This window comes from Melopsittacus undulatus, chromosome 6 (genome assembly GCF_012275295.1).
Source record: "Melopsittacus undulatus isolate bMelUnd1 chromosome 6, bMelUnd1.mat.Z, whole genome shotgun sequence".
NCBI lineage: Eukaryota > Metazoa > Chordata > Aves > Psittaciformes > Psittaculidae > Melopsittacus > Melopsittacus undulatus.
The window spans coordinates 73,671,513-73,696,395 of NC_047532.1; the positions used below are offsets into that span (position 1 = coordinate 73,671,513).

At 51.8% G+C, this 24,883-nt stretch overlaps 1 long non-coding RNA gene across 1 annotated transcript; it reads right to left on the minus strand.

Moving 5' to 3' along the window:
- Positions 1-1,561: 1,561 nt before the first annotated feature.
- LOC101872826 (uncharacterized) lies at positions 1,562-5,960 on the minus strand. Its single transcript, XR_004549753.1, has 4 exons — positions 5,777-5,960; positions 3,444-4,822; positions 1,713-1,796; positions 1,562-1,588 (listed from the first exon to the last, which is right to left on the minus strand). It is a non-coding gene; the product is annotated as an uncharacterized lncRNA (long non-coding RNA).
- Between the last annotated feature and the right edge of the window lie 18,923 nt (positions 5,961-24,883).

The following is a 24,883-nucleotide window of genomic DNA, read 5'->3' on the forward strand; positions in this document are numbered from 1 at the left end:
ACTCGATTTTGTATGCCCCTTCCTCTCATTTATTTATCTCTTTTTATGGTTCAGTTTCATAACTCTCTGGCAGATGTGTGGTATCCTGACTTATGTTTAACCAACCTGCACCTGCTTAGTCATAGGCTGTACAAAGATAGTATTCTTTTTAGCCACAAAGTGTATCTTTCATCCAGAGATGATATTGTCTTTAATCACAGAGTGTGTCTTTCTAAGTTAGGGTATCTCAAACCCTTTGTTTTGTTCCCTGAGTAACAGCCCCAGCCCCAGTATTGAAAAATCTTAATATTGGAAAGCCTTAATCTTGCAAAGCCCCATCCCCAATTATGCAGAAACAACACTGTTTCTCTTACGCTCCCTCTTATTCCTCTGTATGTTACTAAAACATGGTGGTGTTTGAAAGGAGACTTTCTTTCTCCTGGGTGTTCCTCATTAAGTAGCAATCTCCCCTCGGTCAGGTTAAAGCCATCCCCCTTTGTCCTGTCCCTACATTGCCTTGTAAAAAGCCCCTCTCCAGGTTTCTCAGCCTGTCTCCAGAACCCTCACAGCATCTCCATGGCCTTCTCTGGACTCACTCCAGCAGCTCCACATCCCTATTGTGATGTTGCCCCAGAGCTGGATCAGGACTGCAGGGGAATCTCCTCAGAGCACAGCAGAGGGGGAGAATCCCCTCCCTTGACTGCTGCTCACACACTGGGGATGCAGCCTAGCACAGAGGGATTCTGAGCTGCAAATGAATAACGCTCTATTTAAAAAGGAAGGAAGGTTGTATCTGTTGAAGTCAACTGCAGTGGTGCCTGCAACAGAAAGACTGAAATTGAGAGAGGGTGCTGCCTCTCTAAAAGATGGACTTTGCACAGTGCTGAGCCCCTCTGCTCCCTGTGCATGTGGGGCAGACTAGCTCTGTGCACAAGGCTACCTGAAAACTATGTGATCTCAAAATCCTGGGCAGGAAACAGCAATGACGCTTGGAAAGAGACAGAAATAAGAGAGAAGAGTCTAAGAACTGCTTTCTATCATTTTTCATACCCTGCTGAGCTAAACACAGTGTCACCTCTGCAACATCAGCCTCCATAATCTTTATTATTAGAGAAAATACAAGTTTGCATCAAAGTAGTTGTAAAACACTGTCATGGTTTAAACTCAGTCAGCCACGCAGTCTCTCTCTCACTTCCCTCCTTCCTCTCCCCCACTCCTGGAGGGATGGGGAGGAGAATGGAAAGAATGTAACTCCCACCGGTTGACATAAGAAGAGTCCAGTAACTAAGGTATAACACAAACCCACTAGTGCTACCATCAATAATAGTAATGATAAGGGAAATAAACTGCTCACCACCTCCCAACTGATTCTCAGCCTGACTGAGCAGTGATCCAACCCTTCTGGGTAACTCCCCCAGTTTATACAGTGGGCATGACATGCTGTGGTATGGAATACCTCTTTGGCTAGTTTGGGTCAGGTGTCCTGTCTCTGCTTCCTCCCAGCTTCCCCTCCTCCATGGCAGAGCATGAGACTCAGAAAGTCCTTGGTCAGAGTAAACATTACTGAGCAGCAACTGAAAACATCCGTGTTATCAGTGTTGTTCCCAGGCTGAAAGGCAAAAAAACACAGCACTGCACCAGCTACTAAGAAGGAGAAAAAATGACTGCTACTGCTAAACCCAGGACAAACACACAACCAGAAATACTTGGCACAGGGAATTCAACACACAGACCTTACACATGTCCATGGAGACTGCCATCCCTAAATGCTACTGGATCTCTTCCTCCCTCTGGGCCCTGTACTCCTTCATGCTCCTCTGCAAACAAGAGCAAAGAACAAATGTTAATAGCATATACATGAGCAGCTCATACATCCCATGCCATCACCCTGCTCTGTGCTGTGACTTCTCTGTCCAGCGCAGAAGACCCTGAGCAGCTCCAACAGAGCTCCAGGGACCTTCAGAAGTGACTGAGCTCTACATTCACTCTAAGGAAAAGGAAGCCAGGTCATGCTGCAGATCACACAGAAAAGGTCTGAGATAACTGTAGGTTCTTTATGCCTACAACACAGCTGTCAGCCCCTTCCTCTCAACTCTGAGACCAAGAGACAGAAAAGCCCCCTGAACTCTTAGGAATAGCCTCACCTCAAAGGTGCTGAGCACATGTTAGCAAACACCCATCAGGTCGTTTAGCCCCTTCTGGAATGGCTCAGCAGCAGGAAGGGCCCCTTTGCGAAAGAAGATGGGTCAGTGGTTTCCAAAGTGGTTGGTGGCCCTCTCCCTCACCGCTCTGGGCAGCTTAGTTTTTCCCCCATGATAGGAACAGGCTCTTACACCAGGCACATGCCACACACTTCCCTCCTACCAGACCACCCTCAGCAACCTGAGAGCTGAGCTCAGGCCCAGGCTATGGTGCAGGAAGGGCAGAGCCAAATCCTGCAGGTAGCCCCACAAGGAAGGGGTTCCCTTGACAAGAAGAGCCTCAGCACTACTCATTTTTAGGAGATTAAAGAGTCAGTAAGCACAAACTAGATACTCAGGGGAACAGCCCCATAAGGAAGGAATGAAATAACACTGTTCTCCTGTGGCAGCAGACAAACCTGTGGAGCCTAGTTGGAGGGCAGTGGACTGAGCTGAAGGGGTTGGTGTGCTGGGAGGAGTGAGTGATGGCCTGAAGCTCAGAGTTGTCAGTGCTGCCTATTAACAGCGAACACAGACCCCTCTGGGAGGCAAGTCAAAAGATAGCATAGACTGATGTGGCTTTTCAAGAGAGCTTTGGTTCACAGCTTGATGACCAAAGCTGACAGACAAGCAAAAAGGAGAAGCAGAAGCAAATTATCTAATTGCAGCTATGTATGCCAGCACGCTTTGGGTTGGCCTTCCAAAACTGCTGATTTAGGGGAAGATGAAGCACCCATCACCTCTGACAGGACATAGCAGATCTACCTTACCCCAGCACTACAGTACCGTGCCTGCAGAGAAGAGGGAGAAGAGTGGTTTTCTTTATTGAAATGACTCATGGTGGAAACCTGACATGAGCACAGGGGATTCCACAAAAGAAGGGCCCTGAACATGGAAACAATGCACATCCCATATCTCTGGTCTGGATTTGGAAGTTGATCTTGCTTTCAGAGGGGTGCGTGATGCAGTAGCCACAGAACTCCACATCAGGGCTGCAGGAAGGGCGAGAGGAGAAGACAGCAGTGAAACCCATGGCAATCCACAGCAAATCTCAGGGAAGTCAGAGGCTTGGGTCACCTCAGATCTGCTGGGGTTCAGAATGTTTCTAACATGACTGAGGGTCTTATGGGAGGGATATGCTGAAAGGACACTACCCGTGTAACCTTATGCACACCCTTCCATCTATCTCTGAGCTGCAGCTGGAGCTTTGCAAGGGAAAGATCTGTCTGGCATCCTGCTCAGGCAGGGGATCCTGGGTGCTTGGAAACCTCCCTCCACACAGACCTGTTGCAGTTCTGCTGGGCAGAGGAGGCAGATGGGTCTAGGGCACCACAAAACGTTTGCAGACTGCACAACATCTGTCTTCACAAGCCGAGATGGTTGGTAGCACATTTGTGCACACAGCAGAAAGCACAGCCCCTCACAAGAAGGCGGCTCTTTTTCTTGTCATGGTGATCTATCAGAGGAATTCACATGACATTTGCAATGCAGCTGTCATTTGAGATGATGAATTGAACTTCCTGCTGGAATTCTTCTGAGCCTTACCAGTGAGTCTTCACAAACTCCCAGTGCCTCCCAGCTCGATAAAATCAGAGTGAAGCCATTTGTATATTTTAATGGGGGCAGTAGGATTATTAATTTCCAGCATCAATTCCTGCATCTTGATGGAAGTATCAAAGATGATCAATTTGCTTAATATTGGCTGTTCCTACTCTTTTCTGACAGCACTTGCCCCAGAAGTGACACAGATACTGCCCGACCACCTGTACTTGCAGAGTTGCACATCATTTTACCCAGAGCCATGTAAAACATTCAGAAGTCTGTCACATGTCTGCCATTCAATTTCCTCTGTAACTAAACATAAGCACAGTAGGGTTCGCTGTTCCTTAAGGGATGGGGAGCTGGAAGCATGAACTGTAAGCCAGCCAATAGGGCAGAGAACTCACTGGCCAGCCCTGTCCCACAGCATCCAAGCAAGGGAGTAAGGTGGGTGCAAAGGTGGTAGCGAGGGCCAGCCAAGGGTCCAGGTCACCAGGCAGGTTTGTGGGGGTGAAATAGGTCTGAGGCCAGGCCAAGAAGACAACCTGCAGGTCAGCTGAAGGTAATGAGGGTCAGACAAAACCTATGACCACCAAGCAGATGTACAATGTACAACAATGAGGAGAGGCTGATGTTGAGTCAGGAAGTCAGTCCATGGGTCAGCATCCAACAGCCCAGTACAGGCTAAGCTGAAGACCCATATTCATACAACATAGCTCAGGAAGGACTGAAAGCCCTGAGCTAAGCTTAAATGGGGCTCCTGAGCCTATCTGTAGGGGCCCCAGGTGAGGCTGCTCAGACTCATCAAGGCCTATTAGTGCTCTCGGGGCTAACGGAGAAAGTTAATCCTCTTAAGAGAGGGGGTAGGTAAGGAGCCTCTGGCACCAGCTCTGATATAAATACTCCAACAGGCATGCATAGAGGCAGTTTTGCCTTTTTCCAGCAGCAACTGAGGTGCAACGTAGTGACGGGATGGGCAGAATAGGAGACAGAGGAACCCCCAGTTGTATCAGGTGTTGTGGAGACTCCACTTACTTCTTCATGACCACATATCGGAGAGCATTGCCAAGCATGTGGTCCTCATCGGGCAACATAAATGTGACGCAGTTCCCACCTGCCCGGACCTGCCGTGAATGGGGAGAGAAGAGATGCTGTAAGGTTCTCTGAACACCAGCCCCAGGGTGAAAAATCAACAGCTATGCTCAGCTTCAGTGCAGAACTTGTAGCTCTAGCTCATGTCTCAAGTGCTGGAATATGACCAAGAGCAACTTCACAGAGGTGGGAAGGTGGTAAAATTACAGAGCTCAGAGAAACCTCCCCCTTGTTATGAAAATGCCTGTGCACCCTTGCTCCTCACAGGAGAGAAGCCCAAAGAAAGCTGCAGCTTCAGGACCTATGGTGGAAAGAAGCTGGGAGTGACTGTTCAGGTTGATGTGATTCCAGGTCCTGCTACCAGCGCCGGGCTAGACAGCAGTAAGAAGGACAGTCAAAAACTCCCCAGGGATGCGGGCCGGCTGTCAGCAGGGAAAGCTTGCCCCACTTCAAAACCAACTCTAAGCCCAAATTCACACACCTAGGAGGAGCCTGTGGAAGCCACTGGTGAGCCTCAGACTGCTGAGCTCACGTGTAATGAACCCACAATGCCAGCAGCCAGCCCCTGGAGTGGGAGACGAAGTGGTCAGTCTGCCCGCCCTGGAGCTCAGGTCTTCCCAATTCCCACAGACAGGCGCAGAGAGCACCCGGTCCGCAGCAGTTTTCCTGCAGGGCAGTGCCATCTAGTGTTTTCTGCTGATGCAGCGACTCTGCAGCGGGACTCAGCGGCCTGAAGGAATGGGGTGAGAGAGGAGACGAAGCCGGTGTCGACAAAGCCACCCAAAGGCCTGACGTTACACAGTGCTGAGCGATACTGCCAGAGAGGAGACTGAGAGGGGATCTTAGGCAGAAGCTCTTACCTGTGAGGGTGCTGAGGCGCTGGCACAGGGTGCCCAGAGAAGCTGTGGCTGCCCCATCCCTGGCAGTGTTCAAGGCCAGGCTCGACGGGGCTTGAAGCAAGCTGCTCTAGTGGAAGGTGCTCCTACCCATGGCAGGGGGTTGGAAGTGGAGGAGCTTCAAGGTCCCCTTTCTCTTGGATCTGTTCTCACTGTCGCGATTTATCCCGGCGCCAGCAAACTCCTACCCAGCGGGTCCGGCCTGAGTGGTCCAGCTCAGGGATGCTCTGGCTGCCGCTGCCGGGGAAAAGCCCTATCCCATCCCGTGTCCTCCGCCATGGCCTCTGGACTACAGCTCCCAACAGGCAGCGCGGCACGACTCCGCCGGAAGTTACATCAAGGCCACACGGTGTCTTGTCTCCTCGGGGGGCGGTTCCCGAGCAGGGCGGGCGGTGGTACCGAGGGAGTGGCCTCTGCCGTCGCCGGTGGGCGGGGCCTGGGCTTGCAGGAGTAACCGGGGTCCGCGGAAGGGTCGCCTGGTGCTGTCAGAGCGTGCTGGTCTGCCTCGGCCTCCTCTGGCTGCGGCGGGGCCGGCACTAACTGAGGGGCTGGGTGGGGGAGGGCGGGAGCCGTGGAGGTGGGAGGGTGGCTGGAGGTTCTCCGGGCCGGCGGTGGGAGGCCTCGTTCGCTATCAACGGGGCATGGGGAGCTCGGAGAGAGGCTGCTGGCGTGCGGGGAAGGAAGTGGGGACTGTTAAAGGGCCGTCAGTGCTGGCCTCACTGCAGTTGACTCTGGAGCGGCGTGCGGCGGAGCTTGGAGCATGGTTTGAACGACCAGACCAAGATAACCTCCTGCGGTTATAGCTGGGGGGTATCAGCGTGCTGGGGCGCACCTGCTGCTTCCTTGGACAGTCGTTTGTACAGCGGCTTGTTTCCATGCCCCTCTCCAAAACACGGTGCACTGCCCCCGAGAACGGGCGAGGGGCTTGGAACAGAAATCGAATTGATCGTACAAATAGTTCCTGAAAGGCTTAAGTGAGGTACCTGCACTGAGCTCTGTGGGCAGGGAGGGTGCTAATCTTTAACTTGGTATGTGAATGAGAGGGCTGGAGCAGCTCTCCTCTGGAACCAGGCTGAGAGCTGGGCTGGTTCAGCCTGGAGGAGAGAAGGCTCCTGAAGGGGAGACCTTAGAGCAGCTCCAGTGCCTAAAGGGGTTGCAGGAAACCTGGAGAGGGGCGAGGGGCTTTGGACAAGGGCCTGTAGGGAAAGGCCAAGGGGAATGGCTTTAAGCTGCCAGAACAGGGGAGACTGAGCTGAGCTCTTAGGCAGAAGCTCTTCCCTGTGAGGATGCTGAGGCGCTGGCACAGGGTGCCCAGAGAAGCTGTGGCTGCCCCATCCCTGGCAGTGTTCAAGGCCAGGTTGGACACAGGGGCTTGGAGGAACCTGCTCTGGTGGAAGGTGTCCCTGCCCGTGGCAGGGGGTTGGGACTATATGAGCTTTAAAGTCCATTCCAACCCAAACCAGTCAGGGATTCTAGGATTTGTTATACACCAATGGTTAATGGTTGGACCAGATGATCCTTGAGGTCCCTTCCAACCTGCTGTTCTCTGGTACTTGTCTACTTTTAAGCATGTATATTTTTCAGGAGAGGGCCTAACCTGTTACACATCCCCATTGCTACCTGAAGCAGCAACAGAGAATTTGCTCTTGGTTTCAGAGGAGATGAGGCACAGCATTCCCAACCTGGCCAGGACCAGCCTCTGCTTCTTGGAGTCCGTAAGGAGTAGTCTGAGCTTGGAGTCAGATCTGCAGGTGCCAAGCAGCCAAATTCTCAGAACCCAGCAGTGGTCAGCAGGTCAGAGTGAAGGTCCTCTATGTGCACCCTGCAGCTGATTCCCTTCTGTCTAACAACCCTAAGGACACCTTAAGAGGCCTGGTATCCTGAATTGTTTTTACACTACTTTGCCACCACTTTTGTTGCTCCAGCTTGGAGCTGTCAATGTGTTGTTCCGCAGCAGCAGCAGCTCAGGGAGACTAGAACAAGTTATAGAGATGTTGGAAGTGACTTTTTAAACTCAACCTCATGTTCTCTTGACTCTGTCTGAAGCTCACCTGTTTTTTTGTTTGATTTTTTCTTTTTTTTTATTTCTGTACAGAATGTGTTCCTGCTCCTTTTTATTGTTTCTTCTAGAAGACAAAGGTTTTTATAACTAGTAACACTTCAAGTTGTTGTGGTCAACATGTGTCACTGTTCACAAATGAAGGAGCAGTACACAATATTTGGGTTTCTGAACAGGCAGTTGCAGGGAGAGGGGCTGCTATTTAAAACCTGCCATTCAGCAGCATCTTAACGCAGATGAAAAGTTAAATAACAGGTAAAAGTGAGCTTTTTAACAATAACCATCCCTGCTTGATCAGTTCAATAGGACAATGAATCCACATCATGGGTCTGTCCAGTGACAGTATTAAAGTCAAAACTGCCTGTCTTCAGTCAGGTAACATAACAGATTGAGGTTTGGGAGAGGGATGCACAGGAGAAGGTGCTGCAGCCCTGTTTGGGAAGGTATTCTCAGTATTTGGGGTACAGTGGGCAGCTGTAGGCTTCAGAGAGATTTTTCACTTACAATTGCCAGTACAAAGAGACATGGCTGAAAACAGGGCTGGGGAATGAGCTAAGGAAAGCCCTGACCTCCCAGTATTTGTATTCTCTCTTGCACACTCCCTGCTGGACCTCTGAGAGGCTCTCCCACTGGCCTTATGCCATAAGGGACAGCAAAGGTAGCAGCATGGAAGCATTTTAGCAAGAAGCTGATAAGGCAAGACCACCTATGGTAACTTTCCCTGGATGCAGGTATGTAGTGGCTAAAAAACAGACTAAGGACAATGTAGGCCCCCTCCGCAAACTTTCGGGAGAACTGGCTACAAAGGACTTGGAGAAGGCTGAGGTTCTGAATGGCTTCTTTGCCTTTGTCTTCACTGGCAAAGGCTCTGACTGCAGCACCTGAGTCTTGGAAGGCAGACGCAGGGACTGTGAAAACCTAGACCTTGGGCCCACTGTAGGAGAGGATCTGGTTTGAGACCATCTTAAGAGCCTGAATGTACACAAGTCCATGGAACCTGATGAAATCCATCCGTGGGTCCTGAAGGACCTGGCGAATGAAGTTGCAAAGCCACTGGCCATCATATTTGAAAAATCATGGCAGTCAGGTGAAGTTCCTGATGACTGGAAAAAGGGAAATATAACCCCCATTTTCAAGAAGGGGAAAATGGATGACTGGGGGAATTACGGACCAGTCAGTCTCACCTCTGTGCCTGGCAAAATCTGGGAGCAGATTCTCTTGGAAGGCATGCTGGGGCACATGAAAAAGAGAAAGGTGCTTGGTGACAGCCAGCATGGCTTTACTAGGGGAAAGTCCTGCCTGACCAATTTGGTGACCTTCTATGACGGGGCTACAAAAGTGATGGACCGGGGTGGAGCAGTTGATGTCATCTACCTGGACTTGTGCAAAGCGTTCGACACTGTCATGTCCCACATGACATCCTTGTCTCTAAATTGGAGTGTCATCAATTTGATAGGTGGACCACTCGGTGGATAAAGAACCGGCTGGACGGTCGCACTCAAAGAGTTGTGGTCAACGATTCAATGTCCGGCTGGAGATCAGTAACGAGTGGTGTCCCTCAGGGATCGGTGTTGGGACCGGTCTTGTTTAATATCTTTGTTGCTGACATGGACAATGGAATTGAGTGTGCCCTCAGCAAGTTTGCTGATGACACCAAGCTGTGTGGTTCTGTTGATATGCTAGAGGGAAGGAATGCCATCCAGAGGGACCTTGACACGCTTGTGAGGTGGGCTGATGCCAACCTCATGAAGTTTAACCATGACAAGTGCAAGGTCCTACACCCGGGTCGGAGCAATCCCAGGCACAGCTAAAGGCTGGGCAGAGAAGAGATTCAGAGCAGCCCTGCAGAGAAGGACTTAGGGGTGCTGGTTGATGAGAAAATGAACATGAGCCGGCTGCAGTGTGCATCTGCAGCCCAGAAAGCAACTGTATCCTGGGCTGCATCAAAAGGAGCGTGACCAGCAGGTCGAAGGAGGTGATCCTGCCCCTCTACTCTGCTCTCGTGAGACCTCACTTGGAGTATTGTGTGCAGTTCTGGTGTCCTCAACATAAAAAGGACATGGTGCTGTTAGAACAAGTCCAGAGGAGGCCACGAGGATGATCAGGGGACTGGAGCACCTCCCATATGAAGACAGGCTGAGAAAGTTGGGGCTGTTGAGCCTGGAGAAGAGAAGGCTGCGTGGAGACCTCATAGCAGCCTTCCAGTATCTGAAGGGGGCCTACAGGGATGCTGGGGAGGGACTCTTCATTAGGGACTGACGTGATAGGACAAGGGGTAACGGGTTGAAACTTAAACAGCAGAGGTTTAGACTGGATATAAGGAAGAAATTCTTTACTGTTAGGGTGGTGAGGCACTGGAATGGGTTGCCCAGGGAGGTAGTGAATGCTCCATCCCTGGCAGTGTTCAAGACCAGGTTGGATGAAGCCTTGGGTGATATGGTTTAGCGTGAGGTGTCCCTGCCCATGGCAGGGGAGGTGGAACTAGATGATCTTGAGGTCCTTTCCAACCCTAACTATTCTATGATTCTATGAATCACAGAATGGTTTGGATTAGAAGTGACCTTAAAGCTCCTCCATTTCCAAGCCCCTGCCATGGGCAGGGACACCTTCAACTCAAGCAGCTTGCTCCAAGTTCCGTCCAGCCTGGCCTTGAACATTGCCAGGGAGGAGGCAGCCACAGCTTCTCTGTGTTCATACATGTCCTTCACAGGCACATGTTCCCTTCAATAGTTCTCCCTCCTCTTTGGAAGATACCAGTTTCTGCCTTCTTGGTTTTCTTACCCGTTTCATGTGGTCATTCAGAACAGTTCTCATGCTGTTTCTCTTGCTCAACATCTCGCATGCCATGAGGGTGTAGAAGATGCCAGTGCATACCAAGGGGAGGCAGAAATAGAAGCCAAAAAGCCACCAGTCCTTCACATCACGATAGAACTACAGGCAAAGGAAAAAGCAACTGGAAAGTGGGGAAAGGTGGGGAGATAAATGAGGCATGAAATGACCCAGGCCCTGATGGTGATGCTGGCCCAAATCAGACACTTCTGATGTGTGGAAGTGTGTCAGCTGCTGTGCTAAGTGTGCATATCTTCTCACAAGGCACGTTTTCTAACATAAAGCAGTAAAGGCTGGTTTACATCTGGCTGATAGTCCCATTTAGCACTCTTGTTGCGAGAACCAGTTGCAAGGAGCTTTTGTGTATAAGGGTTTTCATTCCCTTGCTTGCCCTTAGGTGGTCCTGTGATAAAGGTTACCCATGCAGACTGGTTGTGGAGACCCTTTTTGCCCTGCTGGGGCAGTGAAACAGGTTCTGAAGCTTCTTGAGATGTATCAGGACCTCCTGATGTGGATGGTTGTCATGGTTTAAAACCAATCCACAAAACTTGCATGGTTTAAAACCTCACCTCAGTCTCCCACAGTACCACACACCCCTTTTTCCCCCACCTCCCCACTCCTGGAGGGATGGGAAGGAGAACCGAAGGAATGTAACTCCCACTGATTGAGATAAAAACCAATCCAGTAATTAAGGTATAACACAAATCACTACTGCTACCCCTAATAAAAACTATGATAGAGGAAATAAACGAGAGAGAATACGATACCACCTGCCGAAATGAGCCCAACCCGGAAGACAGCTAGCTCCCCCCATTCTGGCCAACTTCCAGTTACCTCCCCGAGCATGACGTGCTGTGGTATGGAATACCTCCCCGGCTAGCCCAGGCCAGGCGCCCTATCTCTCCCTCGTCCCAGCTTCCCCTCCTCCCTGGCAGAGCATGAGCTCTGAAAAAGCCTTGGCCAAAACCAAACATTTGAGCAGTAACTCAAAACATACTTGCTATCAGCAACCGTTCTCAGCCTGAATGTCAAAACACAGCACTGCTCCAGCTACCAAGAAGGAGAAAAATGACTGCTACTGCTGAAACCATGACATTATCCACCCCTTATTCCATACCATTCACGTCATGCTCAGATCCCACATTTTCAATATACCATCACTTAAGTCCACCCGTCGATCATGAGTCAATCTCTCCTGAAGTATCTTGGCCCACCAGGCTCAAAATCATTCACCGTCCCCTTCAGCAGTTCTACAGCTTGCTGCTGGGGACTCCATACAGCTGCCTTCCACCTCCAATGCTTCCAAAGCACTGGAGGGGCCCAGTGGACCAGATACTTGCCCATACTGTCCCACATGCCCTGCCACTCATGACTGTCCAACCTTGGGGACAGTCTCCTGATGCCCCTATATCCTTGTCTAACCCTAGACAAGACCCAAACCTGACTGCTTAACTTTTGGGATCAGACAAAATGGCCGTGGGTAGAACACACTCTGTGTGTGTGCCACCATGCTGATCCCTATCACAATCAGCAGGCAGGTCTCAAGGGCACCCAAAAGCCATTCAAAACCATCAGAATTCTCAGCTGCTGCTGCTGCACTTGTCACTGGGGCTGATGTAGCTGCTGTGCTTGCCAGCTCTCCCACTACCAACTTCTCCCGAGTCCGGATCTTCCTCCTCTGCCTTGCCGGGAAGTGATGCGTGGTCTCCTGCATCCTCCTGGGGCTCGGCGGGTGAGTTCCGGGGGATACTCTCAGCCGCTGCAGGGTTCGGAACAGCCGCGGGACTTGGCTTCTCCTCTGCCTGGTCCTGCTGCTCGGCTCCTGCCTCTTTCCGCTCTTCCGCTGCCTCATCCCGCTGTTCTGCTACTGCCGCTTGGTTCCCGGGGCCGCTCTCCCTGGCAGCTTCAGCCGCCGGTGGCTCCCAGGGCCGCTCCTTCCCGGCTTCACACAGCCTCACACAGATGGAGGCAAGGACAAGGGCAAGGACGGTGAAGAGCAGCGGGACAGCCTGGTACAAGTCCAAGTCCATGGCCACGTCCATCCCGCCCTGCTACCGGAGCCCCCCATATTACAAGTCATTGCTGTAAAGTACAGTGACACAAGAACCTTCACAAACACGAACACAGAAAATACAGAGCCAAAGTAACTGACACGATTCTGAAACTGTGAGATCAAGAGAAACAACTTTGAGAGCCAATAAATCAGCATTGTGACGAGTGACTATAAATTCGCTCAGGCTGTTGTTATCTCAACCCCTTGGGCCCCATGTTGGGCTCCAAAAAGAACTGTCGTGGTTTAAACCAAGTCCACACACAAAGCTCATTCACTCACTCCCCCCCCTTTGCTCCCCCAACTCCCGGAGAGTTAGGAAGGAGAATCCAAACAATGTAGCCCCCATGGGTTGAGATAAGCACAGTTTAATAGCTAAGGCACAACACAAATCACTACTGCCATCACTACTACAAATAATAATGATAAAGCAAATAACAAGTGAAGAGAATACAACACCTCACCAGCCACCGACCCATAACTCACTCCACCCTACCCGGCCGAGCACCGACCGATACCTCCTCCATCCCCCCAGAGCTCCAGCCCTTCTGAGTCTCTCCCAGTTACATGCTGGGTATGACGTGCTATGGTATGGAATACCCCTTTGGCTAGCCTGGGTCAGGTGTCCTGTCTCTCCTTCCTCCCGGCCTCCCTCCTTCCCTGGCAGCATGAGCTCAGAAAAGGCCTTGGACAAACCAAACATTTGAGCAGTAACTCAAAACATACTTGCTATCAGCAACCGTTCCCAGCCCCAAAGTCAAAACACAGCACTGCACCAGCTACCAAGAAGGAGAAAAAATGATTGCTACTGCTCAAACCAGGACAGCAATGTAACTACTCTCCTTTCGAACCCCCTTTAAAAGATTTCAAACTGCCCACATGATATCTGGGTGGCTCCTTCACGGGTCCCTTTGGGAGCTCATGCAAAACTTCTCTAGATTTATACTTTGTGTGACATATAAAGGCAGTCTATACTCCACATCATTGCCTTAATGGAAGGCATGTACAGGAATCCCTGTGCGATTTTTACACCCCAAGACCTGGAGGTGCACATTCAATAATCCCAACTTTCATTAGGAATCAGACACAACTGACAGCAAACAGGCAATCTTCAGAAGCACAGGTTCAGGATCCACTCTGCAGTTGCAGAGCAGACTTCTAGAGCACAAAGACGGAGGAGCTCTTTACTGTAAAGGCATAAAATGCATTTGCATTCCCGTGAGCAGCTAAAATCTCCTTTTCTGATAGTTACTACTTTCTCTTTGAGCTGAAAGCTGCCGGTCCTGGTCATTGGTGTAGCTTACGGGAGACATCCTAGGGCTGGGAAAGTGTCATTGGATGCCAGTGCAATAGAAGAGATTTAAAGAGGTGCTGTTTCCTGCTGCCCATTTACAGTCCTGCTTTTGGAAACAATGCCTTGCTCCAGTGCTTGTGCATGAAAGAGGAGAGGAGCCCCGTCCAGCCTGGCCTTGAACATTGCCAGGGAGGAGGCAGCCACAGCTTCTCTGGGCACCCTGTGCCAGTGCCTCAGCACCCTCACAGGGAAAAACTTGTGCCTAATGTCTTAATGTGAATCTCCCTCAAAAGCCCCTCCGTGTGGATTCAGCTGAGATAACACCCGAGGTCCCTACATAAACACCAGCTTTAATGGAAAGAATATTCTGTGAATGTTCTCCCACTCACAGTTAGACTGCACCTGAGCTCTGCGGCTTCAGGAGAAGTCGAGGTGGGCCTCGTGTTATTTAGAACCTTTCAGAAAAGAGAGAGAGAAAGGGGAGTGTTAGGGAGGCAGAGAAACAGAGAGATGTGCTGTCTGCCAATGGGGGTGTTTGGTGTGGAGGGAGTGCCCCAGGGGCTCACACATGCCCCTGTTCATTGGCCCCGGTTCCTGCACTCTGGAAGCTTCTCTCGCCCAGTTCCAGGAGTGACTGACACAGCAGTCAGTCAAGAGAATCTGCTCTACGCCTCTCCCCATGACTTCCCTTTCTGACGTCTGGCACTTTCTGTCGATGCATTCTGACTCTGCCTTCACAGCCAAAGACCCTGAGCGAGGAAATAGCCAGGCACATGAGGTCAGGGAGGGAAGCGAAGGCCATGAGCGAGCTCACGCTGCCGCTTCCCAGACACAGTCTTTAGAGCTGGTTTCCAGCAAGATCAAGCTGTTCTCCACTTGCTCCAGTTGCACTGTGGAGCTTTGCGTGCCAGCTGCACACAGGGTGGCCAGGAGTGCAAGGTGATTTTCCAATCCCAAACACAAACCAAGAGCAGGGCCACCTCCCTGTCGTTTGTCTGCTGCAGCCCTGGGGACACGAGGCTATGGCTCGGGGCAGCTGCAAGAACCCCCCCCCTGCTCGGTTGGTCAGAAGCTGTTGGATGGGGATGGGGGGGATTGAGTGAAGTCACCCATCTGCTGCCCATTTACAGTTCTGCTTCTGGAAACACCACCAGCTTCTCACTGCATTGCTCCAGTGCTTGCGTGTGCAGGAGGAAGCAGGAGAATCACGATCTCTTATCCCTTATCTCTGGCCTTAGCAATTCTAAGCCTTGCTCCTTAGTCCTCCCATCCCTTCCACACCCCTGTCATTCCAGTCACCGGGCTGCAGCATGCACCGGGCTTCAAAAGCCAGCTGACATGGGAGCCACTGCATCACACACTGTTTCATCCCATCGGGATGAACCTTTTCTACTTGGCCAACATGTGCTGCCAAGAGCCAGCAGGACTGCAAGCTCAGCAGCTGGGAAGTGCTGCAAGGAAAGAGGTCGCTCCGCAGGCTTCCCTGCTACTGACACAAGGGAAAAGCTGGAGCAGGCAGAGGCAAGAACTGGGGAGAAAGGGATCTCTTTTATTGGCCCAAGAAGTGTCCACAGCGAGCGCAGGCCGCAGCACGATGTTCTCAGTGCAGCTCCCTCAGGTCTGGAGCTGGCAGTGAGGCACTATCCGTCCACTTGCAGGCTGATTCAGGATCTGCAGAAAGGCCTGCACAGAGCATTCAGCACCCTTCTGAAGAATGATGCTTTTCGCTCTCGGCTGTATTTATGTGTGGGGCAGTGCCATTCTACGTTTGGATTGCTGATGTCCCAATCATAGTTGGAGAACTGGGGATACATGGGTAGCAGGTAAAGTCCTGATTCAGGCTGCCAGTTTTTGGGGGGTATCCACTCTTTTTCAGTACCATCCCTGTTACTGGCCCTCCTGGCTCTGTGGTAGCTGCAGAAACAATGCTTCCGGTCTGGCCTGTATGCTGGAATCGATGGTGTAGTTGGCTCTTCCTCGGTGTCCCGAGCTGCTGCAGACACTTCCGGTTTATCCCAGTAGAATGGACAGGAAGAGGTTCTCCTGACCACTCCTGGATGCTGTTCAGATGCTTTCCTCACTTTGTGCCTGAATACAACCTGCAGAGCGTTGCTGACAGCTGAGACCCTTTGTGGGGCCTGTCTCTGGACCTCTGGTGGTAGCTGGCTCCGCCTCGGTACTGTTCCTCGTGTCCAAGACTGTCCTGGTCCCTGTCTGTCTGTGCCCAGGCACCTGGCCTGTGCTGGTGTCTCTCTCTGGGCATGTGCTGGTGTTGGCACAGGAGACTTGGTGTGCTGAACTTCCGCAGGTCTGCTTGCTGCCATTGACACATCCACTGCTTCGGCCACGTCCTGCTCTTCCACACGTTGCTGCATAGTTTCCTCCATCATAGCAAAATTTCTGTGAATGATGTCCTTTGCAAACTGGATGTTGACTTCCTGTGGAACCAACTCAGAGGCTATGAGGCTGAACAGAGAAAGCTTCAGACTACAGGCCTCCTCATCTTCCTCCTGCTTGCTAGAGGCACAGGAAGCTTGTGCCGGGGCCTTCCTCTCTTCTACCACAGCAGCGAGAGGTGTGCGATGATTCCCTTCCTCAGCAGCTGGGCAGATATCTCCTTTTACAGGCTCTCCTTGATGTTCTCTGGACATGGTGGACACCATGTCTTCTGCAGCCTCACCTGCTGCTGGGACAAGACGGGCTGTGCTGGGCTCTGCCTGAGGCTGTACAGCCATAGGAGTCTCAATGTCCTCAAGTGTTACTGGCATCACTGGTGCCATTGACACATTCACATGGCTTTGGGCCACATCCTCCTGCTCCTTTTCCTGCTCAGCTCTTGCCTGGATGGCAGCCACAGCCTTGCGCACAACATCCATCACAAAGCACCTGCCTGTTTCATGCATAACCAGCTCGAAGTCAGTGGGGGTGAGCAGGGCCAATGACTTTCTCCGCTCCTCTTCTTCTGCCTCCTCCTTGTCAAAGCCATGGGAAGGTGGTGCTGGTGCCTCCTCCTGCTCTTGTTCCACAGAAGTGAGAGGTGCACGGTGCTGCTCTTCCTCAGCAGCTCCAGCCAGAGGAGGAGCTGCCAGCTCGGGGTCCGTGGCACCGGCCAGGACAGGAGACACACTCTGCAGGTCTCCAGCTGCCTCTGATGTCGCATTTGTGCCCACATTGCTGCGGATGCTGGATTCCAGCTGGATGTCCGCTTGGAGGTCCTGGAAGAGCTCTGGCACATCATCTGCTCCGGGAGCAAGATGGGGTGTTCCAGCATCATCCATGGGGATGTCGGGCAATGAAGCTGCCCCGTGAGCCTTCTGAGCTTCTGAGGAGACAAAGGCTCTCCCATCCTGTTCTTGATGGTATCCTGACATGGGAGACACTATATCTTTTTCAGCCTCGCTTGCTGATGGGACAAGTGGGGGTCTACTGGGCTGTCCCTGAGGGGCTTCAGCCACAGGAGACTCAATGTGCTGAAACTGTGCATGGGATGATGCTGCTATTGCCACATCCACACTTTGGGCCACATCCTGGTGTTCCACTTGCTGCTGGTTGGTTCTCTCGATGACAGCCACAGACTGGACAAGTCGCTTCCTCTCTTCGCTCATGGCTGTGACCTGAAGAGCTGCATCCATTGCTCTGGTGGTCTGCGGGGCAGGTGCCTGTCTCTGTCCCTGTGCTGCTGCTGCCTCCTGCCTGCCAGAGTGATGGGAACCTTGTGTTGGTGCAATAGGAGGTAGAGGTGCCCGGTGCTTCTCAGGAGCTCTGGGCAGGCAGCTCCTCTTTGGTTGCTCTGATGTCTTGATGGGGGGCAGCGAAGGCAGACGCTGGGGAAACGTCTTCTGGGGCAGCCCCAGCAACTTGCGGTCAAGTCTGCCCTTGCTGCTGGCTCCCAGCATTGCTGGCAGGTGCTCTGCCGCTCGCCCAGCGCTCCTCAGTGTGTGCTGAGTGACAGGGCCCTTGCTGCTGTTGGCTGCACGGACAGTGTCTGTTCTTGTTTGTGTCCTTGCAGCCCTGCTTTGTGCTGGCTCCTGCCATGCCACTGGCTGCTGGCAGCGTCCCTGGCTCCCAGTGCTGGACCTCTGCAGCACTCTGCTCGTGCTGCCTGAGCTCTTACTTGTGGGAGCAGAGGCTTTGGACCTGTGCAGAGCAGGCTGCCAGGTCTCTGGCCGTGCATCTCTGCTCCCATAATTGGGGACACGGTGGAGCTGGGCAGCAGTTTGGAGAAGCTGCTGTCGGTTGCAGCTTGTGCTGCCAACAGCCGAGTTCCTCACACTGCCAAAAGCTGCAGAGCCTGCTGATGCTAGAGATGGCAGCCTGCAGCTGCCGACTGCTCTCTCTGAGCGAGGTGGCGGCCGCGGTGCCATTGTGACCAACGATGGCAGATGGAACGTCTCCTCCTGTCTCCACGCGCTGGTGCTGGGTAGCGCCACTCGGCGCCCCAGGCTGCCCATCTGCAACAGAAGCGGAGCAGAGAGGCTGTGTGACAGTGTCCCTTGTGCCCACATCCCAGCTGGCTGAGCTCAGGCAGCTGGGCTCCCCTGCCAGCCCCAGGGCAGGGCTCAGAGCCGGCTGGGGAGAGGGCTGGCCGCCCGCAGCCCACGCCCACTGCCCAGAGCATCCCCGGCATGTCCGGGCAGGCTGTGGGGCACGGCACGGGGGCTCAGCTTGCTCCCTCCTGCACCTCCTGCCCGCCCGTCACCATCTCCCGGGGTCGGGAAGACGTTTGGCCCCATCTCCCTGGGGCTCCCTACCTGTGCCTGCTGGGTGGCGACAGGCTGAAACCTCTCCAGGTAGGGCACCCGTGGCAGCGTGATCCCATGGCGGCGCGATGCCTGGCTCGGGCTGTCCTGCGGCGCTTCCTCAGGCTGCCTGTGAGCCACCTGCGGGCAGGAGGAGGAGGAAAAGGTGTGTGATGGAGGTGGCCGCCTTGGCACAGGGGCCCGTGCAGTGCGGGCAAGCCTGGCCCTGTCACCGAGGCAGCTCCGAGCAGCCCCGTCCCACCACCGGCCTCTCCCTCCTGCCCTGGTCCTCACCTGGCGCCTTCTCTGCTCGCTTCGCCTGCGCTCAGCGGGCTGGGAACCGGCCTTTGCCTCTTTATCCACAGGCATCTTCCACGTCCTGGACGCTGAACTGCCGTGGGCTTCCAGGAGATTGCTGCCTCCGGAGGGAGGCTGCTCCTCTGGACTGAGGTACTCCAGGGCTCTCGCTCCTTATATACCCACACCATCACAATGGCCTCTGGCCATGAGGAGCCTCCCCTACATCACAAAGCCCTGGCAGTTGCCATGGAGATGCCCATGCCCATGACTGTTTCCACCGAGTCCCAGCTGGGAACGGGCATCTCCACAGTGATCAGCAAGGCTTTGTGGTGTTGGTGCCATTGTGTCAATGGCCACTGGGCACACCAGGGCTGCTGCAGGCAGTCATAGAGTCAACCAGGTTGGAAAAGACCTTTCAGATCATCAAGACCAAATGTTCCCCAGCACTGCCAAGGCCACCACTGACCCATGGCACTGAGGGCCTCGTCTACACAGCATGTGTACATTTCCAGGAATGGCGACTCCAGCACTGCCCCGAACAGCCTGTTCCAATGCCTGACTACACCTGAAGTGATCTCCTAATCTCCAGTCTAAACCTCCCATTGCGCAGCTTGAGGCCATTTCTTCTTGGTTTATCCCTTGTTCCTTGGGAGAGGACACCAGGCACCTCCTGGCTCCAGCCTCCTCTCAGGTAGCTGTAGAGAACAATAAGGTCCCTTTTGAGCCTTCTCTTCTCCAAACTAAACCTCCTCTGGTCTTTCTGCCTTTCCTCATCACACCTGTGCTCCAGGCCCTTCACCAGCTCCACTGACCTTCTCTGGCCCCGCTCCAGCACCTCAATGACTCTCCTGTAGTGGGAGCCGAGGTCTGAACACAGGGCTCGAGGGGCAGCCCAGTCCAGGGGGGCAATCATTGCTCTGGTCCTGCTGGCCACACCGGTGCTGATACAGGCCAGGATGCTCCCAGCCAAGTTCAAGACCCAGCACTTTGCCTTGTTGAACCTCATACCACTGGCCACAGCTCATTGATGCAACCTGTCCACATCCCTCTGCAGAGCTTCCTGCCCTACAGCAGATCAACACTCCCACTCAACTTGGTGTCATCCACAAACTTACTGAGGGTGCACTTCATCCCCTCATCCAGATCATCGATGATCTCATTCTGTGTTTCTATGATTCGAATGAAGAAATTATCAACACTGGCCTCAGTACCTGGGGGACACCAGTAGGGATCGGTCTTGTTGACAGACGAGAGACAGTGGGAAAGCTGAGAGAGAGCTGAGCTGCTGGCTCCAAGCCCAAGCTGTGCAGGGACCACAAGCGTCTCCCCTAGAACAACCAGAAAGGAAAGAGGACGTTAATCCAGAGGTTTGGTGTCTTGGTGCCAGAAACAACACAGGAAGGGGAGGAAGGGAACAAATATAGAGCAAGGGGTTTCCTCCAGACCACAGTGTCCCCACCCAGAACCACTTCACAGCTCTGCAGGGGGATGAGGAGGCAAAAGGCACCACGAGGGAGGAACAACCAATTGCAGCACCAATCAAGAGCATAACTGCTAGTACAGCCAAGAAAGAGGGGCGGGAAATAGCAGAAGGAGATTCTGCTTTGAAAGGCAGAGGCACTGTCACAGGTTGCCCAAAGAAGTGGTAAATTGAGACAAGCAAGTACAAAATGAAATAGAATCCTTTGTAAATAAGTACATTCACTTCTAAGTAACGTTAAGCTTGGTGGCTTTGTAACAACAGCACTGGAACATATTAGGTAAATATTGCTGATTGTAATAGGGATCAGCATGGTGGCACACACAGAGTGTGTTCTACCAACAACCATTTTGTCTGATCCCAAAAGTTAAGCAGAGTCAGGTTTGGGTCTTGTCTAGGGTTAGACAAGGATATAGGAGCACCAGGAGGCTTTCCCCAAGGCTGGACAGTCATGAGTGGCAGGGCATGTGGGACAGTATGGGCAAGTATCTGGTCCACTGGGCCCCTCCAGTGCTTTGGAAGCATTGGAGGTGGAAGGCAGCTGTATGGAGTCCCCAGCAGCAAGCTGTAGAACTGCTGAAGGGGACGGTGAATGATTTTGAGCCTGGTGGGCCAAGATACTTCAGGAGAGATTGACTCATGATCGACGGGTGGACTTAAGTGATGGTATATTGAAAATGTGGGATCTGAGCATGACGTGAATGGTATGGAATAAGGGGTGGATAATGTCATGGTTTGAGCAGTAGCAGTCATTTTTTCTCCTTCTTGGTAGCTGGTGCAGTGCTGTGTTTTGACTTTGGGGCTGGGAACGGTTGCTGATAGCAAGTATGTTTTGAGTTACTGCTCAGATGTTTGGTTTGTCCAAGGCCTTTTCTGAGCTCATGCTGCCAGGGAAGGAGGGAGGCCGGGAGGAAGGAGAGACAGGACACCTGACCCAGGCTAGCCAAAGGGGTATTCCATACCATAGCACGTCATACCCAGGATGTAACTGGGAGAGACTCAGAAGGGCTGGAGCTCTGGGGGGATGGAGGAGGTATCGGTCGGTGCTCGGCCGGGTAGGGTGGAGTGAGTTATGGGTCGGTGGCTGGTGAGGTGTTGTATTCTCTTCACTTGTTATTTGCTTTATCATTATTATTTGTAGTAGTGATGGCAGTAGTGATTTGTGTTGTGCCTTAGCTATTAAACTGTGCTTATCTCAACTCGTGGGGGCTACATTGTTTGGATTCTCCTTCCTAACTCTCCGGGAGTTGGGGGAGCAAAGGGGGGGGGAGTGAGTGAACAAGCTGTGTGTGTGGACTTGGTTTAAACCACGACAATTGCATAATACAGGCATTTCCAGTGGAGCTGAGGATGGAAGGCTTAATTGTCTGTGGTCCATGAAGGTCTTTCCAGAGGTCAGCTCTGGATGGGGAGCAGTTATGGTGCACCTTCCAGAGGCACTTCTAGACAAGATAGGATCTATGTTTCTATATCAATAATGTGCCTAGTGAGGGAGCTAGTTTGGAAAGTTAAATTAAGTGCCTGCCAAAAGTAGGAGTAGTACATTTTAGGTGTGTTAATTAGGAGCTGAGCAATTTAAAATTATAATTTTATTTAAGATCTAAGTTGCCACAGAGGCCTGGGGCTCTCATCAACAGTTCAGGGGTTGAACTCGTGAATCCTCATGTGAGCCTGCACCCAGTACTTCAATCACAGTGACTGTCACCTTGTCAGTTTGTCTGTGCTCCATAGTCTGCAAGTCCTCTGGGGCAGATTGCTTCCCCCTGTAAGCAGAATGATTATGATAAATACTATTGTTATAAAAATTTCCCATAAACAGGACTGTGGAGACAGTGTTCTCACAGGAAAATGAATATTTGGTATATGAGCTCTGAATAACTCCGAGGGATACAGCAAGGCCATGGGAGGCCCGAGGAAGCCTAAACAAGCAAGATAAGAAGAAGCTGTAATTCACTGAGTTATGAGAACTGTGGACTGTTGGCAAGCGTTCGAGGTCAAGTTCTCACACCTGTGCTTAACCAATTATATGTTAGTCACTAAGGGTCTTCAAGACAAGTATCCAATCATGATATGCCAAATTGCTGTAGGTGTGTATAAGCAGTAGTATATAAGGAGTTAATGCTTTGTAATAAATGGCTTTTTGTCTGATCACATTGATCTCTGACTGAGTCCGTTCCGCGGCAAATGGCGCCCGAACAGGGACCCTCTATAAGTTCACATTGAAACGGAGGAGGGTGTGAATCGCTGGGCCGTGAAGAAATCGGCTGGAATCGATCTGGCTGGACCAAGATCGGGAGGCAGAAGCCTCGGAGGAGGGAATCCTCGGATCGGAGCCTTGTGAGCCCGGAAGACACTGCGCAGTGCAAATAAGGTAAGCAGCCGGACGGTTGGAAGGGAGCTTAAGGATGGGAAACCAGTTAAGTAAAGAAGGTGAAGTAATGTTTAAGACCTTCCAACATATCCTCTCTGAGAGAGGGATAAAGTATGATGATGAAACTCTGAAGAGGCTTTTACTCTGGTGTAAAAAGAAAAAGCTAATTGTGGAGGTTGGTGAAGCTTTTAAGATTGAGACTTGGGAGAAAGTTGTTTTTGTGTTTGTTTGTGTTTGTTGTATTTGGGTTTTTTGTTTGTTTTTTGTTGGTTTGTGTTTGTGTGTGTTATGTTTGTTGTGTTTGTGGGATGATAATTCCCAAGGGTCAAAGGAGGCAAGGCCCCTTGCCACACTGTGGCGACTGTTAAAAGACACATTAACTGCTATGAAAGCTGAGAAGGAAGTAGCCATGTCTGCCTTTCCGATGTTTTCGGACTCGTCTGAGCAACAGCCGGCTGCTGCTGGTGCGCCGGTAGCAGCCGGAGTGTTGGTTTCGGGTGAGGCGGCTCCAGCTAGAAAGCCCGTGCGTCAGAAAGTACGGATGTTTGAGGACCCAGTGCCCCCCTCCTACCCCGTAATATGCGATGAGGGGGCTTGGGAGAGGGAGGGTGTGCGACCACAACCACCTATGGTTAATCCTTTTCGTGATGCTACTGCCCCAGAGGCAGACAATATCTCTCCCCCGGCCCACCACCCCCACCCCCCACCCCCTACGGACAGGGAGAGAGAACCTTTTGAGGAGTATAATAAAACTCCCACTTTACAACACCCCCCTTCGCCTTTGACACCAGCACTTGCATCGCTCCCGTCGGAGCCGCAAATTAGCCAGGAATGGCATCGCTGGTTAAAGCTGTTAGATCAAAAGCTACAAGATTTACGAGACCGCCTGGAGGAGCTGGGGCCTAAAGATAAGGAGGAAGCTCTCAAGCAATCCACAGAAGTTAACCCTTTTCAGGTGCCGCTACCACCAACTCCGGCACTCTCTCAGCAAGCTGCTCCCAGTGCCCTGAGATGGCGTGGTCTTATTCAAGATGCGATTATAGATGGCACTATTTTACCGATTGATATCCCTTCTGCATTTCCAGTTATTGTGAATGCCCAAGGGCAACCTCTCTGGACTCCTATGGATTGGAAGGCTATGAAAGCACTAAAAGGAGCAATTGCTCAATATGGGTTGTCTTCCTCATATACTCAACAGATGCTAACTGCCTTATTTTCTAGTATGCTGTTAACTCCTAGTGATTGTTATCGAATAGCTGCAATTTTATTAACCCCCTCTCAGGTCTTACACTTTAAGAGTGGGTTTGAAGAGTTAGCTGCAAGAGCTGCTGATGACAACTTAGCTCGCAATCCCACTGACCCTTTACATGGTATCACATCTGACATGTTACTAGGGAGGGGCCAATTTCATCCTGATGCAGTACAGGCTCATATGAGGGTTGAGGTTTTACGGCAAGCACAGCAATTGGCATTAGCTGCCTTAAAAGCTGTACCAGAGGCAGGAAAACCTAATCCCTCTTATACATCGGTAAAACAGGGAGCTACTGAGCCTTACATGCAATTTATCGATAGATTAACAGATGCTATTGGAAAAAATATTGATTTGGCATCTAATGCTAAAGAGTCTGTGCTTATGTCCTTAGCTATGGAAAATGCTAACCCGATTTGTAAGCGTATTTTACAGGCTTTGCCAAAATCTGCTGGATTACAAGAAATGATGGATGCATGCTCTAAGGTGGGCACAACAGAGGAAAAGGCGGAATATATGGCACATGCCTTTGCCGCTGCTCTCAGACCTCTTCTACAACAAGGTCAGGATGATCGAGGGGGCATGAAGGGTGTAAAATGTCATAATTGTGGACAGCTGGGACATGTTAAAAAACAATGCACTGCAAAGAAACGTCGCCCCCCCCAGGGCAGCAGCTCAAGCGTTTGTGTCAGATGTGACAGACGTGGTCACACAGCAGCAGCATGTCATTCTAGGTTTAAGAAAGATGGAACCCTGTTGGGAAACTTGGTGGTGAGCGCAACACCACCCCGTGCGATGACACAAAATCAGGGTGTCTGGACTGCGT